General features: G+C 37.1%; 1 pseudogene; it reads left to right on the top strand.

Moving 5' to 3' along the window:
- The first annotated feature begins 13,911 nt into the window (after positions 1-13,911).
- On the top strand, positions 13,912-14,380 carry LOC123584900 (annotated as a pseudogene).
- Positions 14,381-18,285: the final 3,905 nt, after the last annotated feature.

Genomic DNA, 18,285 nt, shown 5'->3' with positions numbered 1-18,285 from the left:
TTTTAGAAAATGTATGCTCCCAAGCAATTTAGGGTTTCTGTGTTTGTTGATATTACCTTTTAATGTGACAACCATGACACCATTTTCCAAAACAGATGGATTAATGTCATTTTTTTTTTTAATTACTTCACCTAGACAGGTGTTTCCTGTGTATGTTTGACATGAAATTAAACATAGCTCCAGATGTTCTGTTTGTAGCAAAGCCAGTTAATTTTATTAGAACATTTAATCACAGATCAACAGTGTAATAGAAGGGCAGCGAATGTGAAGCAGAGACTTAACAGAACTTCCTAATGAATTGTGAATTAGTTTATATAGGGAAATCTAGAGAAATACAATGCTGCTTATGTGAATCCTGTAAATGTACTGGGTTGGGCTTATTTTTCATGTGCTCTAACACTGTTACACGCAGAAGTTTCACTAGAATTGTAAAGTTTGTGGGGGTGCGCGCATGCGCGCGCGCGTGTGTAGATGCGATCATTCTGCAGCCACTTGGTGTGAGTACAATCGGTTGCAGTCCAACGTTTGTGGTGTTTTGTAAACGCTGCTCCTTAGACCAGAGCGGTCTTAGTTTTCTCCCGTGTGTGGCTGGAGGTGCAGCGGGGAGTTGCTGATATTCACAAGGACTGCCCTGCCTTCCACTCCTGTCCTCAAGAGACAGAGGCGCGGAGCTCAGCTCTGCCAGGCTTAAACATCATTATGTGCCTAGTTATTTTTCCTCTAAGATTAGCTATAGATTTCCCATTAATTACAGCATCAGGTTGATTCATCATTAATAAAATAAATCTCAGTGAACTGTCACTGATTTCTTGACTAAAATGAAAACAAATGAAGAAAAACCAGTTCCTGTCCTTGTTACACTCTTATCAAATTTGTCTCTGCAGCAGCATGGTCATTCCAGAACCAGGACAAAATATTCATAATTTTCTACTTTGAAATATTAGTGTGCCCATATGCACTAATAAAAACTTAAAGCCTTGCTATGATTGATGTTTTTTGTTGGCCCGTCACCTCATTGTATAGAAGTTTGTTTTAATGAGTTTCTCTAATGAATATTTTATATTGCTACTTGGATGAATGGCATATGGTAAATGCAAGGTAAATTACAGCTCTTTAAATAAATATTTTTCATAAATTATTTATTTTGTGATGCCTGTATTGGTAAGATGTCATGTCAGATAAAGATTGGAAAGTATTTACTGTAATACTTATTTGTAACTTGAAGAAGTAAAATTTTTTAATTATTAACAAGCCTCCAATATACCCATGAATCTTATGGCAAAATTAGCATAAACTCTATCACATTACGAATATGTGTGGACAGACTCCATTCTAAAGTGCAAAAACAAGAGAGTATCTTATGTTTGTAAGAATTTTTATATAGTACTATACAAATAAGGAAAACTATTTCTATAAGGATTGAAAAGAGTGAACCTGGTAGGAACCAAATGTAAAGTGAGATTTAATGTTGAGAATGATGTAATCTCTAAATTATGTATTTTAAAAAGTATAATATAGTTATTTTAATTGATAACAACTCATTTTTCATAGTGTTTCTTATTTTCTTTGGGGATAATACATAGGTGTGAATGGATTTTTTAATCTAATAAATATTAATAGCTAGTACTTATTGACGGCCTTTATAAACATCATCTCATTAAATTTTCATGATGCCCATGAAAACGTGGTAGGATTATCCCTATTTCTACAAATAAGAAAATAGAGAATCACATGACTAGTAAAGATTTGAACCCAGAATAGATTGTCTACAATGCCTGTGACTTTCCAGTTATATTGACAAGGCCCCAAAATAAGTCATTTCCTAACAAAAAGATTTTAGATATGGGAAAAGCAAATATCCTCTATTACTACACTATTTTATTATTAATAATAGTAACAGCTAACACTTAGAGCGATTACATTGTTCCTGGTACTAAGTGCATTGTTTTCATCGGCTTACTGAATCCTTATAACAAAACTAACAGATGTGTGCTATCACGACCCCCCCCCCTTTTATCATGGACGATAAAAATGAAGCACAGATTGTAGGAAATTGCCCAAGTTGCTCAGCTTCGTAGGTACCCAAACCAGACAAATTGCGACACTGGGCCAAAGCCTGTGCCCTAAATAATGAAGACTACCACATTACACTGGAACATGTTCATGTGCTTCTCTCTCCCTTGAAAGTAAGCACCCTAAAGTTACTAGTGTTCTCGTTCATTTGTGCGACCTCAAAAGCTGCAGCATTGTTTAAAAACCGGTAGGTGCTTAGTAAATATTTGCTGAACTGAACTGACTCACCAATGCCTACTGTTCACACATATATTCAAGATGGACTCTTTTTCAATGTTTCAATTCTAAAAAGAAGAATAAGCAAGTGTTAACTACCGTGTGCTGAAATTCAGCCACATAGGTCCTATGCTTGCTCACCCAAATTAAATCATAATAATCATAATATAGTTTTGTATAAATATGCGACAACTGGGCAAAAAAAGAAAGGAAAATTCATAACTTGCATTTTGGCAACTCTCATATTTCTAGTTTACTTACAGTTTTGTCCATCCTATTTTTTTACCTAGAAAAATGGCAGTTTCACGTGGTTCAGCCTAATATGCAACTGAGTGTCAGCTTTTACACTATACTTGGATTACCAGCTTATAATACAAAGCACCATGTTATGCTAAATTATACAATTTGATCTTTCTTTAGTAATTCAAAAAACATATGAAGATTTTATGGGAGCTTCATATACCTCTTTACCAAAATGTCTGTTATTGAAACTATTGTAAGCAAGCAATCCAACATTTCTAGTTATTCTAATGCTGTCTTGATTTTGGAAAGTGGAAATTTACTTTATTGTACATGTCTTTTAGTATTGATACATAGTTACACATCTTGCATGGTTAAAATTGTACCCTCTGCGAGTTAATTCAGAGGCCCAAATGTAAGCACTGGCAATCAAGAACATCATGTAGTCTGGCAACATATTTTGGAACATATTGATTCCAAAATATCTAGGTAAACAAAAAGAATTCATCCATATGTTCTTGTGTTTTCTTTCCTCTCTGACAGATGGCATGCTTGAGAATAAATAAAAACAAATGCCTTAAATCAGAAGAGTCCTTATATTTATATCTCAGTTCTGGCTAACGATATGAATATAAAAAAATATTTAATTTATGTATATTTAAAGTAAAATACAAGTGGGGCGCCTGGGTGGCGCAGTCGGTTAAGTGTCCGACTTCAGCCAGGTCACGATCTCGCGGTCCGTGAGTTCGAGCCCCGCGTCAGGCTCTGGGCTGATGGCTCAGAGCCTGGAGCCTGTTTCCGATTCTGTGTCTCCCTCTCTCTCTGCCCCTCCCCCGTTCATGCTCTGTCTCTCTCTGTCCCAAAAATAAATAAACGTTGAAAAAAAAAAATTAAAAAAAAAAAAGTAAAATACAAGAAAACCCATAGCAAATTGTAATTGATTATGAAAAGGAGGAGAAAGCCGCAAAGTTGAGGTTACATTTTAGGATCCACTTTTTCCCTTCTCGTTCAATGGAAAGCATGTTAATTGTTTTGTGATGAACTCAAGCTACCGTTCTGATGAACATGTCATGTTTGAAAAGCCACATTGAGATACTTCTTAGGAGACAATTTTGCAAAATATTTCAGCCTTCGTTGCAATACACTAACAGCGGTCTTTGGTTTTTCTTATCGTATTTGTGCATAATGTCATCTTTTTTATTGCTGTTCCGGTGATCAGATACCAGAACAGATACATGAATACAATGATTAGCAAGACAATTGATATTTACATATTATGTGACCCTTGCTCAAGAGGCAGGACATTTTCAAATGACTCCAGGGTGTTCTAAACTGGGTATTTCTGATAACTGGTTCGAAACTGTTGGCACCACTATACTTAAATAGGTAAGAATGACCACCAAAAATAGCTGCTGGAAAAACCAATGCAGTGCTACATGCTTATGAGTGCAGAAAGGTTTCCAAGGAAGGTAGAGATTAGGAGTAACCAGTGGAGATAGCTCCCCCTCTCATCCTGTCCTTCCTCCCCAGTGCCACAATCTGACTTTTTGTTTGTTTGTTTTGCCATATTTGAGACCTGAAGGGCAAATGCTGGCAGATGAGACAGACAACACTGGCAGAGAGGCGAGGACAGTGGCTGTGTTCCATGGGGATCAATCAGCGCTACCCTCTGAGCTCCGTCTGTGTGGACTCTGCTATCCTCAGATTCCAAGTCCCCACAGGGCTGGCTACAGCATGACTGCTTTGATGTAGGGGTTTGAGCGCATGCAGGACATAATCACAGAAATGGATACTCTCTCTCTAGAAGAACTATAGGAATGGATATATTAATGCTATATGAACAAAGCCCCAAATTTTAGAAGTCAAAAGTGTGGTTTATCCCATGTAATCGTAGATTAGGGATCTCAAAGTAAGTGCTTAAGTAAAAGTACTTAATACCAAGTAAAATCAACTCCCTGAGAGTCATCCACTTTTATAAAGGAAGGATTATTTATCCAAGTTTTGAAGTAATATCATAGAATTAAGTGTGTGTGTGTGTGCACGCATTTTTTTTAATTTCTCAGAAAATTTACATCCTATTTTGGCCAAATTCACTACCAAGCAAAAGACGCTGTCTTTTCTGAATAGAAAATCCTGACTTAAGACATTTTATCTCTTTCAAAAGCAACCATAGACAAACAAGTGGTAAGCCTTAAGGAAGGGAAGAGGTGGGAAGGGATGTAAATCAGAGGACTTTGACAATCACTGTCTTCAGACCTTGTAAATTACAGTGCTAACTCCACTGTTGGGAGGAGGAAGCAGTATCAAAATCACCTGGGAGCTCTTTTCAAATTATAGGCATGGCATCATTGTCCCCGCCTTCCTACACCATTCCTGTGGGAAACTATTATTAATAAAAGGTATGTTACATCACTCAGGTGTTTGGTGTGTATGCGTGGGGGTGTGGGTGGGAGAGGGTGGTTTGGGAATTGAGAATCCCCAGAGATGATACTGAAATTCCAAACACTGTGATTTGCAGGTTAAGACCATTTTAAAATGAGACTCTAAAGCAGAGTTCCTCAACTGTGGCACTCCTGACACTTTAGACGAATAATTCTTTGTTGTGGGGGCTGTCCTATGTGGTGTAGGATAATTCACAGCATCCCAGTCTTCTACCCACTAGATGCCAGTAGCTACCCACCCTTCTTTCCACCCAGTCAATACAATAAAAAAAATCCCCTGCTCTTGCGTTGCCAAAGTACCCCCCTTAGTGTGCATCATGCCCATTAAGTTCTACTAAGCTAAAAATGTATGAGATATAAAAAGGGGAAGGAATGTGGATTTGAACCAAGCAAGAGAAATCTTAATAAAATATATACTACCACAATTAGAGAGCTAGATAATTATTGGGATATCAGATTCAGGAACAAAGGGTTCTCTCCACCAGTAGCGATGGATTTTGTCGGTATTGGAAAAAAGCAAGGAAGCATGGTTGCCTCAGTTCTATGCTAACTTAGAGAGGAAAGTGCTAATTCGAGGACACAAAGGTTGTCTCTCATGTAGAAGAGGAGTGCCCACTTTCCCCTGAAGAATGTGCTCTTTGTCCAGTAAAAAAGAAAAAAAAAATTTAAGTCTTTTTTCCCAACAAGATAGTCATTGTGAAGATGTATATAATGTTTTGTGTGGGAACAGACCCCACACAATACCATATTGAAAATAGTCTTGCCCTAGCAAGACACTGACTGGGTCATGGAAAGTTTTTGATGTACCTAGTTTTGTAAAGGCTGTCCACCAAAAAATGCTCTTCAAGAGCCAAAATCCTTGGCGTAATTTCCTTATATTTACTATTACAAACTGGATTGAGTTATGAACAATTTATAAAAGAAAAACTACATATAAAACTGAAAAGATGCACAGCTTCAGTAGAAATTAATACAGCAAAACATAAACGGCATTAAAATCTGATTTTCACCACCTGTAAAATCAGAAAATGGCATATTTCCCTGAAACTAAGTCATCAATTGTAAACCATAATCATGATTTTATGTATCATGGAGAAAGTGAAAGTGCTACTGATTTCATTATTACGTGTTGATTATAAAACATATTCAAATTTCAGAGCTACTAAAAATGGGGAAAAAGTATATCTAAGAACCAATGAAATCTATGCATGTAAAATGTATATGGTTAAATATTTCCAAGGGTATAGAGAATAGACATTCTCCTACAATACTTGTGGTATCATAACTTGGTACTGATTTTGGAAAGAAATCTGACAGGAGAATCAAAATAATAAATCCATATACTCTATGACAGCAATCCAATTTTCAGAGATTTCTCCTACAAAAATGCAATCATTAGAGTTTAAAGGTATCTCTACAAACATACTTAATGAAATGCTATGAAAATGGCTTTAAGAACTTAGAAACAAATGCCTACCAAAAGATGTGGGAATACGTACATTTTAGCGTAACATTGTAATTCTAAGCAGTCATTAAAAAAGTAAGTTAGCTTCCTATATACTACTTTGGGAACTGTTAATAATATTAAATATAAGCAAGGTACAGAACAAAGGTATCGCATCAACCCTTTTTTCCTATAAAGACAATTTCAGATGTTGTTAAAAGACCTTTTTTTTATTCTATATACGTCTACATTTAAAAAAAAATCTGTTAACAATTTTATAACAATAAATATAGAATCAAATACAAGAAGGAGGACAGAAGAGTGAGTATAGTATGGTACATCCAACTTCATAGGATCACATCTACACACATATACGCTGCAAAGTTGTGGACACCTCTTGAAGGGACCTAGGAATCTGTAACAGTGCTCCCATTGTGTTGGAAAAAGAGGGAGACTAGAAAACAGAAGAGAACGTGTGATTCTTTGTATATATTTTTATACAGAATGTAAATAAGTAAAAATTTTAACTGGTGTACAGTTTTTCATTTTTTTTTTAAATACATTTCTTTATCTCCCTTTGTTTATGTAAGTCTAGTTACATAACTTCAGATATCTTACTACCTACTCTCCCTTCTGGTTGGATTTACACTGTCAGGTAAGAGCAAGGAGTTGTAATCAACCCAAGCAAAAGCAGAGCTGCGATGTCTGGACTCCAGCACCCGAGTTCAAATCCAACAAACATGGCTCAGCCAGTGTGACCTTGGGCAAGTCACTTCCTGGGTGCCATTTCATATATATTGATTCATTGAATTCTTATTCCAATGGGTAAGCTTGTTATTATTGCCAAAGATGAGGAAATAGAGGCACTACCAGAAATCAAAGCATCCTGCCGCACACTATTAAAAAGTTGGAGATGTGAGACAAGGAAAGCAAGTCCCCTTCTCACCTAGAATGGTTCCTGGTCTGTGGAAAGTGTGGCTCCCATCATCCTCTGAGGAGGAAATTCTGAGCCTTGGTGTATGGTTGGGATTCAATAAGTGTGTTGAATTGAGTGATTACCAAAGACCCAGGTTCACTCTGAAGCCCACGGAAAATACAAGATTGACAGAGTGACTAATATCTGAACAACTAGATTTATTTAGGTCTTAGGTTTAGAGTTTGGAACTGAGACCAGATAACTTCCCTTTTATATACCGGCAGCTCTTAAGGTGCCTTAGAACAGCCCTGGGGCTGCGGGGCGGGGAGAGGTGGGAGAGTCCGTTTATCTTCCAAGAAAGTGTTTTAATTCAAGCTCCTGATTGTGTAAGCATTTCAGTTGTATTATTAGCAAGGAAAGACCACTTGCAACTTGCGTTTATTCAGTAGCTTCATTAATCTCCCGATACTCCTTCAAGATACGATTTGTTATTGCCACGGAACTATCCATAAAACTGAGGTTCAGAGAAGTTAAGTAACGTGCCAAAGATCACATAGCTAGTAAGACAGGACCAAGATTCAAACCTTCGTCCACCTGACTCCAAAGCCAGCACTTCTGTACAAAACACTGTGACCTAAGAGTACTAATCCAACGTCAACATGCCTACCCTGGTTCCCCAATTACAGCTAGATCAAGTTATATCTAGATCACCTAAGACCCACATTAATACAGATTTCAAGCCTCATTTCAAAACTGCTGAATCAATCTTCCTGGGAGAGAGGCCCATAATCACTGTTTACAGCAAGCTGCTCAGGCATAAACTATTAAAATGGCTAAAACTTCCAGACAAATGGTATCCTTTCCTCGTGGTTGATACACATTAATGATATATACACACAACATTTTTATACACACATAAAACTATGACTATTTTATGTTCTATTTACCTACACATATACAGTAATTAGAATTACAGGCATAGAACAAATATACCTGGCTGTATTTTTTAAACTAGAAATACAGAATTTGTACATTCTATATTTTTCAGTGAATAAAAAAAAATATTCGACAATATAATATGTCAGGGAAAGTGGAATTGATATTTTCATGTGGAAATGTGTGTATTTTATTTTGCACTGCTGTTGGATGGGCTGACAATGGGCCAGGAAAATACAGAGGTGATTTAACATGTAGCCAGAGCTTGGTCATTTGATTATCTTGATTTCTACCATTCAGCTAGAATATAATTAATAGATCACGTAAACAGTACTTTTAAAAATAACCTGTGGTACCCTGAAATGCCCATGATGCTTTCACAAATACCAAATTCCCCTTGAGAACGCCGTTTGCCCTGCCTTGCAGAGCACTGCGTACTCTCTCTGAAAAGCTTCACATCCTAGATGGCAACAGCCCCTCAAATCTATAGCTGAGCTTTGTGTGTATAAAATGGAAAGTATCACTGAAAATTAGATAATTGCATTGAGTGGCCATAAATTGTACATTAAAAAAAAAAAACCCTATTTTTTAAAAGTATTTTGAGGCCAACAGCTCCCTTTAATGCCCCTGGGCAGTATTTTCAGAACTCATTTGTTTGAGGGGTTTTTAATCTGAGGACATTGAAAAGTTACACCCGCTGTGCTGTCGTCAATCACGCCAGGAGGAAAAATAGTGGCATGATTTGTTATCTGTTATTCCCCTTGCTGTGGTGACTGACTCCCAGTGCCAGCTCTGTCCTTAAGGCCATCACTTATAGGGACCACTGTCTGTCAAAACCACAGCCAACTTTAAGGGCTGCCTTTGTTGGAGCAGACAAATGAGTATGACCTTTAACAATAAAATAGGCACCTACTGAGAAAGATGAAACAGCAGCTGAAATTAAGAACACCATATAGCCATTTCAAACACTTGAGAAAAGTTAGGAGTTGAACTAAAACTTAATTATAAGAGTAAATGTGGGTAGACGTTGTCAATAATGAAACAGACATGGTCAGAAGTATTGATTTGCCGCCTGAACTAAAACTTCATCCAGGAATCATCCTACCTTTCATTAATAATGAATAGTATTGATGGGGTTTATTTAAAAGTCGGGGGAGGGATTAAATTATGATAGCTAAAGGTTGATTAGCTGGCCGTATTTTTCTGGGTGCAGAGCTAGACAATTTGTTTATGAATATTCTAGAAGGGCAAAGGCGAAAAAAATAAGAACACACTAAACCTTTGATTTACAGTAATAGCTACTTCAAACGATCTGCAGCAAAGTGCCTCCGCCTGGATGGGTATTGGCTGTGAACTGGCCATTGATATTTTGTAGTGTTTCAAAGCTTAGTGTAAGCATTCCAGGCACTGCATTGTAAAGACCGCAGCACAGTTTGTGGTTTTGAAAGGCTCTTGTAACCCAACCTGGCAAGTGGTCAGTGGAGACTACATTTTACAGAGAACACAAATCAATCTTATTGAGCACTTTTCAAGTAATATAATATTCTGCCTGTGACAATAATGAAATTAGTCTATGGATTTTGTTTAAATATTGAAATGCCATTTGAATATTTAATGAAACACAGTACTTTATAAATATGCATATTTGTGTGGTTTTTATAAAAATTATGTTATTGATTTTTACAGAGACATCATTAGGAATAATATTAAAATCCCCTTTTTTCAAAATCAGTTATATTTGTTAATTCAGCAATACCTGTTTGAGATAGTTAAAAAGCTAATGGATTTCCCACCTATAATTCTATCACCTCTTATTTGATGGATATTTGGGTTACTCACTGGTATTTCCAGTTCTCGTCCTTTAGTTTAGTGGTCTTTAAACTTCCCTGCACCCCCCCCCCCAATCTTTGGCCAATGAAACATAAGTGGAGGTAATGTGCCATTTCCAGATGAATGAATTTATTTACGCCAGTGAGATTTCAGGCTGTCTCTTCCCTTGCCATGGGAAAAAAAAAAAAATGAAGGCAAAAGCCTCTACTGAGATGTTGGGGAATTTGGATCACTACAAATGGAAGACAGATACCTATAGGGTCTCCATGACTCCCGTGAAAGAGAAATATTTAATATTTGTTCAAATTCATTGAGACCTTGGAGTTATTTGTTACCACAGCATTGCCTAACTTATCCTGACTAGTATATTCTAAGCGCTTTTTTTTTTTTCCAAACTATCAAAACACAATACTGTCATGACTTCTTTGGTATGATCTATTTATGTGTATGTGTATATGCATCTATGATTTTTTTAGCATGGGATATTTTGGATGCGATGTGTGACTTTTCTATTTTCTCTGACAGCTAGGTCCCTAGCACCACTTATCTGTGTACTTTATGACTTTCACTTGAGTTGGTCTGCCTCATAACTCTTCTAGCCCAAAATAAAATCAGAATCTCTTTCAAAAAGAAAGGATCTAAGGTCTGGGTTCTAATCCTAGAATTGGCTGCACCCGTAATAAGTCCAGGGTTCACAATATCACCTCTAGCACAGAAGTGTACATCCTCAAAAGTACACAGAATTTTTTATAATCAAAAGCCTGCACCAATGTAAAGGCCCAGGTTTTTAATAGGTTTGGAGTTTCAATTGTAACCTCACTCTGAAGTGGTTCTCCTTTCAGCGTAGGGTTAAAAAGCTTTGACAAAGCACCGCAGGGAACATTGGATTGCCCTCACCTGCATTGTACCTAGCTTGGGATGGATAAATACAGTCTCATTCTCTAATGTTCCCGACTGCCTCTAGGAACACTAAATTTTAAGAGAGAAAAACATGAATCCTGTATTTCAAGAGAGGTAGAACTAAGCCATTGTTAACTCCCCTTAAAAAGGATATTCAGTGGCCAGTTCAGTTTGCCCCTGAGACACCTAAAGCTGCATTAAGTACTTGTGAAGGTGAAAATCCACTGGGAACCCAATTCCAGTGTTTAAACCTCAGCGTGAATAGTAGAGTTCCTAGCAGGGTGCACTTTTACATGTCGTTATAAGCAGATTCAAAACTTACTGTATGCACTCGTGGTACACTATTTCTATTAACCTATAGCTAACCATAGTCTTCCACAAGATGAGCGATCAAAATATCAAGCATTACATAACCTCAGTCAAATTAAAGGAAAAAAGCCGAAGAGCATCTGAAAATCAAGGGTCTGTGCACTATAGGTCACATAGACAATGTTTGAATGATAAAATATAATAGATGTAAGCATTTAAAATCTATATGTTCTGTCTTCCTACCAAATATGGCATGATATAAATTCTCCAAATTTATTTTTAAATATATTGATATTTGCTATTGGTTAGATCATTTATTGCTATTAAATATCTTCCTCAGATAGGCATTTTATAAATGTTACAAATAACTACTTGGTACCAGAAAATAGTTCAGAATTTACTCTGAACATGATAATTAGCGAACACATTATTTGATTTTATTTTATTCATTCTATTTTATTTTATTTTAATTTTTTTAATGTTTATTTTTGAGAGAGAGAGAGAGAGAGAGAGTGCAAGTGGTAGGAGGGGCAGAGAGAGAGGGGCAGACAGAATCAAAAGAGGCTCCAGCCTCTTAGCTGTCAGGACACAGCCCAACGCCGGGCTCAAACTCATGAACTGAGAGATCATGACTTGAGCCAAAATCAAACGCTTAACCTACTAAGCCACCCAAGTGCCCCTATTTTATTTTATTTTATTTTATTTTATTTTATTTTATTTTATTTTTGAACATATAATTTGAAGTTAATATTATAGATACACGTGTATTTATTTATTTATTTATTTAAGAACACATGTCTGAAGGTAACTAGTTTTCAAAGATTTGAATTACTTTGCATGAAAAGTAAAGAGTCAAGCTTCCTCCTCAGTGTTATGCTTATTCTCTATTCTTTAAGCTTGTATTTACACAGCCTAACAATGATTTTACTAGAAATTACTGAGAAGTCTGCATCTCATTCAATATTGCTTAGCAAATGTGATGTTATTCCGCTTTAAAGTCAGTTTTAAACATAGCATCTTGATTGCTATTTGACAGTAATAGGTCAAGCATGAGATATTTTAGATCCTATTAAAATTTTTCAGGTCAAGCAAAGGTGACAGAAAAATAACCATTACAGGATCTTTATTGTATATGATAGGACCACAAATAAACTTTGCATCCCTATTCCCAGTGTGTCCAGACTTGACTGAAAGCAAAAGGGTGTGCTTTCCTATTGATTTTCACATGTAAGCTAAGAGGCAAAATAACCCCAGCTCATTAAAGGTGCCAGTGTGGTGGATGATTTGGCGCCTTTTATCTTCTGAAAATAAAATCAGCTAAATCTGAGACATATGGTGTGGCTGTTAATGGAGAAACAGCACAACTAGAAGTACACATTCTGTGGACCCCGGTTTCTTACGTATTTATGGCCCTGCCCATTTATTCTTACACTTCAATGTGTCCAATCTGCAGAAGGGAGATTTACTCTTGATCAGCGGCTTTGATACATTGCTTTCTCCCCACCCCTCCCCCACCCCCGCCAACAGCTGTACCACTTCCAAAGTTTGGCAAGGATTCCTAAATGTTATTTGTGAAAAAGTACATCTTTTTGGAAAAAGGAATCTATGAGAACTTTATGAATGGGAATGTTTCAAAGCCTGCCCGTGAAGGATGAATGCTACATCCAGCCCTTGAGGAGACTAGGATGTAGTTTTAATTTTTTTGAAAATTTACTATCAAAAACCAACCAAACAAACCCCCTTCATTCATATAAAAATGAATGACTAGGACCATTTTCCCTCAAATGTCATATTCAAGGGATGTCTCCCCATTCCTAAAGGGTTCCTGCATTTTTCTTTCCTTTTTTGTGAGGTCATTTATCTCTGTCTCCATTCCGTACAAACTTATTTTTGTGTCACACATTTCAGGGAAAGAAGATGACCCATGAGTAGATGGGGAAACATTCCTTGAAATGATATTTAAGTTAAAGAATATGAGATCCTTGAGTAAACTAAAAGCTCCCAGCACAAATTAGTTCGAATTTTTAAAGATATTTCAAAGTTAAAAATTCTCATTTATGTTCCTAAGTCATAGATTGCTCTCATGAAAAAAACAAATATATTTTTCATGTTTAACCTCAAGATAACTGGGAAAAAAAGGATTTCAATAATGATTATTTTATTTTATTTTTCCAATTTATGGGAGCTTCTTTAAGAAGTTATTTACATTAGTAACCTTAAATTTCACAACTCTCTCTCTCTTAGCATCTATCTTTCCAGCATCATTCTCTCCTCATCCTATCCCTACCCTACGCCCAGATCAGTGCTCCAATATCTCTCTACACTAAGGAGGTGATTTCTGTAAAAGTGGTAGTGAATAGGTTTGTTAAAAGGTGTGGGTGATCCTAATTCAGAAAAAATAAGTTGCACTATAGAAATGTAAGTAAAAAAGACATTTCAAAGAAATATACAGTGAAGAGACTTTATAGAGCCCTGCGGACAGATAACAACAATGCAAAAATCCAATTATTTCTATTGTAACCACCACTTTTCTCCTTTCTTATACTTCTCACCTCTTGAAAATCATAACCCAATCCTCGTTTTCATAAAAGAGTGCTTTCATGAAGATGGTGCCAAAGGTGAAGAAGGAAGCCTCTGGCCCTCCCAAAACCCAAGCCAAAGCAAAAACTTTGAAGGGGAAAAAGCAGTGCCAAAAGGCATCTGGAGTCAGAAAAACAAGATCCGTGTGTTACCTACCTTCCGGAAGCCTGAGATACCGCACCTCCGAAGGCAACCCAAATACTATATCCTGGAAAGAGCGCCCCCAGAGGAAGCAGGTCTGACCACTAGGCCATCAAGTTCCCCCTGACTACTGAGTCAGCCATGAAGAAAATAGAAGACAACGACACACTTGGGTTAATTGTGATTGTCAAAGCCAACAAGCACCAGATCAAACAGTCTGTGAAGAAGCTCTATGACATTGATGTGGTCAAGGTCAGCACCCTGATCAAGCCTGATGATGAGAAGAAGGCATATGTTTGACTGGTTCCTGCCTAAGGTGCTTTGGGTATTGCCAACAAAATTGAGATCATCTAAACTGAGTCCAATGGGCTAAATCTAAACATATTTTTTTTTTTTTTTGCCACACACACACACACACACACACACACACACACACCCCAAGCTAACTGGAGATATTTTCGTGCATAACCAAAACACAATTCTGAGAGGAACCTTTTCTGAGGCCTCATGACATAACCCTTGGATGTGAATTTCACATATGGGACACAGAGACAAAATCCAGGTTCTTTCATGCCAAGGAAGATTTACCTGATTAAATATTGAGACCTCATGTAGAGACTGCTGCCTCCTTTAACACGGTAATAATGGTCAAGAAGTTACCTTCTGGTGCTTATGAAATGGATGATTTTTAAATACTTTTAAGTTTTAAAACTCTGATTCTAGTCAACAACCGATGCTTAAAGAATCACCTAATCTCAGTGCTCAAAGGAATCTTCAAGGTCATCTTTAACATATCACTGAAATTCAAGAAAACACCTGAAGACCTAACGGGATCATCACTACGACTTTGAGATAATGCATAGCTCAGACTTTCTCCCAGCAAGATTGAATGGGTCAGACAATGAGGCAAATGACATAAAATTACTTTAAAAACTAGACACATTGTTTTATGTGCTGTGAAAATACTGATAAAGACAGAAATCACAATTGACTTTTTTAATGAAAATATACAGAAAATTTTGACACGTGTTAACTACTTATTATAGCAAACATCTTAGATAAAGAAGTATTAAAAGTCCTTTATCCAATTATTTCCTGTCTAGATCCTGTCTTATACCTAGAACTAACACCAAATAACACCGAGTCCTTTCCTTTGTGCATCATTGGTAAGTTCTAAATCTTAAACTGGGCCCTATACTTGGTTTAAAAGAAAAAAAAAACTATTATAAGATTAGCATAAATGATATACACAAAATGACAAGAAGCCATGAACCACCTGCTTCATATTGACAGCTTCAAAGTTCTGTACATGCTCCCTTGTTTTAGAACACCAAGAATTTTTGTTTGGACTTTGGAAAAAGAACAGAACCTTTTCATCCCCTGGATTGGCTTTAGAATTCTATCATAATTAAATATGTGTTATAAACGTTCCACTGGGAATTTGTTAATGACTTAGGTCTGGCATAAATATGGAAGAAGGATCTTGTCACTACTGTTCCCCAAGCCCCTTAAACAAGCTACAAATTTGCATGAAGGTGAAGTACTCTTTGTGCAATTATTTCATTTTAGTGCATTTAATGAACACTGCTCCTATCCGAAAAGGATTTGAATCGGTGCATATAGAAGAACAATTTTTAATTGCTTGGGTGAGAGAGAGTGCGTAATAAGGATCCATTGAGAAACAAATAAAATAGACACTGGCATACACACTATCTAGAATTTTTTTTAATTCATTATTTTCTGAAACTCAGACATGAATTATGTATTAGTGATAAAAAGTATTTATTTTTTATTTTTTTAATTTATTTTTTTAAGTTTATTTATTTTGACAGAGACAGCACAAGCAGGGGAGGGGCAGAGAGAGAGGAAGAGAGAGAGAATCCCAAGCAGTGCATAGCCTAACAAGGGGCTTGAGCCCATGAACTGAAAGATCATGACCTGAGCCAAAACCAAGAGTCAGATGCTTAACCAATGAAGCCACCCAGGTGTCCCATACAAAGTACTTTTTAAATCCATCTCCAGCATTAATTGATATATATGTAATTTTAGAATTAGGTTAACGAAATAATGTAATTAACATGTTTACACTGAGTTTGACTTATAGGGCTCATCTAAGAATAACACACTATTATCATTAACATACTATTTTTCTATAAGGGTAGAAGGAAATCATTGCCGGCCAAATGCAGAAAGTTTATTCGAACAGCTGAAAACAAAAGCATATTCATTACCGGAAGTAAGCATGGTGTTGTTTTTTAACCAAATACTTACAATGAGAAATAATAAATGAAAAATGATAATGATATTGAGTTCATCCTCACAACAAGCTTATGAGGAATCTAATACAAATATATCCATTACAAGATTAATGAACTAAACCATAGCTCATTCCCAAAGGTCTACTGATCATATACTGGAGAACTATATTAAAATATGTACGAATCCAAATCATCTTTACTCAAAATATCCTTTCCAATTTTTCTACCATAGCTCTGAAAATATCACCATTTTTAGGTACAATGACTCAAACCATGGCATAATCCTTACTTGCAGCCTCCTTACCCCCCACCTAGAGAGATAGTGTCAAAAGTTTTTGTAGAGGAAGGACTTGGTGTCAGAATGACACCAGTTTGAACCTAGTCTCTGTGGCTTATAAACTCTGGGAGCAGAGGCAGGCTGTTTAACTCCTCAGCTATCCTGATTTCCACCTATAAAATGGGTACAAGGCCACCCACGTCATAGAGTCTAAATTTAAGATGAAAACTGAAAAAACATGCACAACTCTTAATCCTGGGGCACAGGAGATGCTCCATAAAATGTAACTCTGTTACTATTAATTAATTCTCCAAAATGTCTCAGAGCTGCTCTCTCTTTCTTGACATCGCTAACCCCCAGTTTCATCCTAAAGGGTTGTTATAATAATTCAAGAAAGAGATGATTTTGTACCTGGAGTTTTGAGGGATCTGATTCCCTTTTCACTGACTACATCCCCTGGGACAGGGTTGCTTTAACAGGCTAGGATTCTTTTGCTCCCCAGTCGACACTGTGTCTGCTTTGCTTTGCAGCCCCGTTGGCCTCTGCTACAGCCACCAGGTCACTCACTAGGACTGAGCAAGAATGCTCATCAGTCACACTCCCTTCAAGAGGATAATTCTGTGTGAAGAGGGGTAGGGGATTGCGTGGGGAAGTGAATCCCAGGAGAAAGAAAAGATCCTAAAGCAACCCAATCCCTTGCAAGGCCCACCCTTTTGTTCTCAGTCCCCTGTGAAAAGGTTGTTCCAAATAACACCTAGAAGCATGCATGCCTGCCTTCATGCTGTCCCTGTGCAGGTAAAGATGTCAGGTTCCCTGCTGTAATGAAACTTGGCTACGGTTTCATTCCCATTCTGGACTTCCCTATTGTCATTGATCAATTTATTCAGATTGCTATTTATTTATGAGTTCATTCACACAAGTATTGAGCATCTTCCCAGTGCTAGAGGTCAAGGACATGGTCTGAGGGCTCATTATGTAAGTGGATAGACAGGCATCTAAATAATTAACATAACACAGCGGGACAGTAGAAGAACAAAGTGTAGAAGTAACAATGAGAAACATTGAACTGGAAGGTTGGGGTGGAGATTTTGGGAAATATCCACTAAGGAGTTGGAAACTTTTGAGCTGACTGTTCAAGATTAACCCAATGTTCTCAAAGCTCCCTGACCCCTGAAAGGCTTCCAACCTCTCTCAGGCTCAGCTAGCTTGTAACAAGCCTAAATGAGAGTGTTTCCTCAATGGACAAGTGAATGAATAAGGGAATTGAGTTTCGATCTAATCGGGGAGGGCAGTGTGAATTTTTGTTTAACCCTCTGAGCAAACAAAGTAGGAATGCATGTTTGGGGTAGATGATGGAGATCATGGGAAATCTCCTTCCCCCTCTCCTGAAGTGCTCCAACCTCAGCAGCTCTCTAATAATTAATATTAACAAAATGAATTATTTTTTCTTTAGAACACGAACACTGGACTCAGTGTTCTGCATATATTAATAACTACAGGATAGGTATTTGTCACTTCGTTGGAGATGTAGTTTAAAAATTGCAGTTCTGGGACACCTGGGTGGCTCAGTCATGATGTGTCTCAGGGCATGATCTAGCCCACTGAGCGTGCAGCCTACTTAAGATTCTCTCTCTCTCTCTCTCTCTCTCTCTCTCTCTCCCTCTCCCTCTGCCTTTCTCTCTCCCTCTCAAAAATAATTTTAAAAAAAATTGCAGTTCAGTGAC

This window comes from Leopardus geoffroyi, chromosome C3, assembly GCF_018350155.1.
Source record: "Leopardus geoffroyi isolate Oge1 chromosome C3, O.geoffroyi_Oge1_pat1.0, whole genome shotgun sequence".
NCBI lineage: Eukaryota > Metazoa > Chordata > Mammalia > Carnivora > Felidae > Leopardus > Leopardus geoffroyi.
The sequence above is the reverse complement of the archived record's forward strand: the minus strand, read 5'-3'. Positions and strand labels throughout refer to the sequence as shown.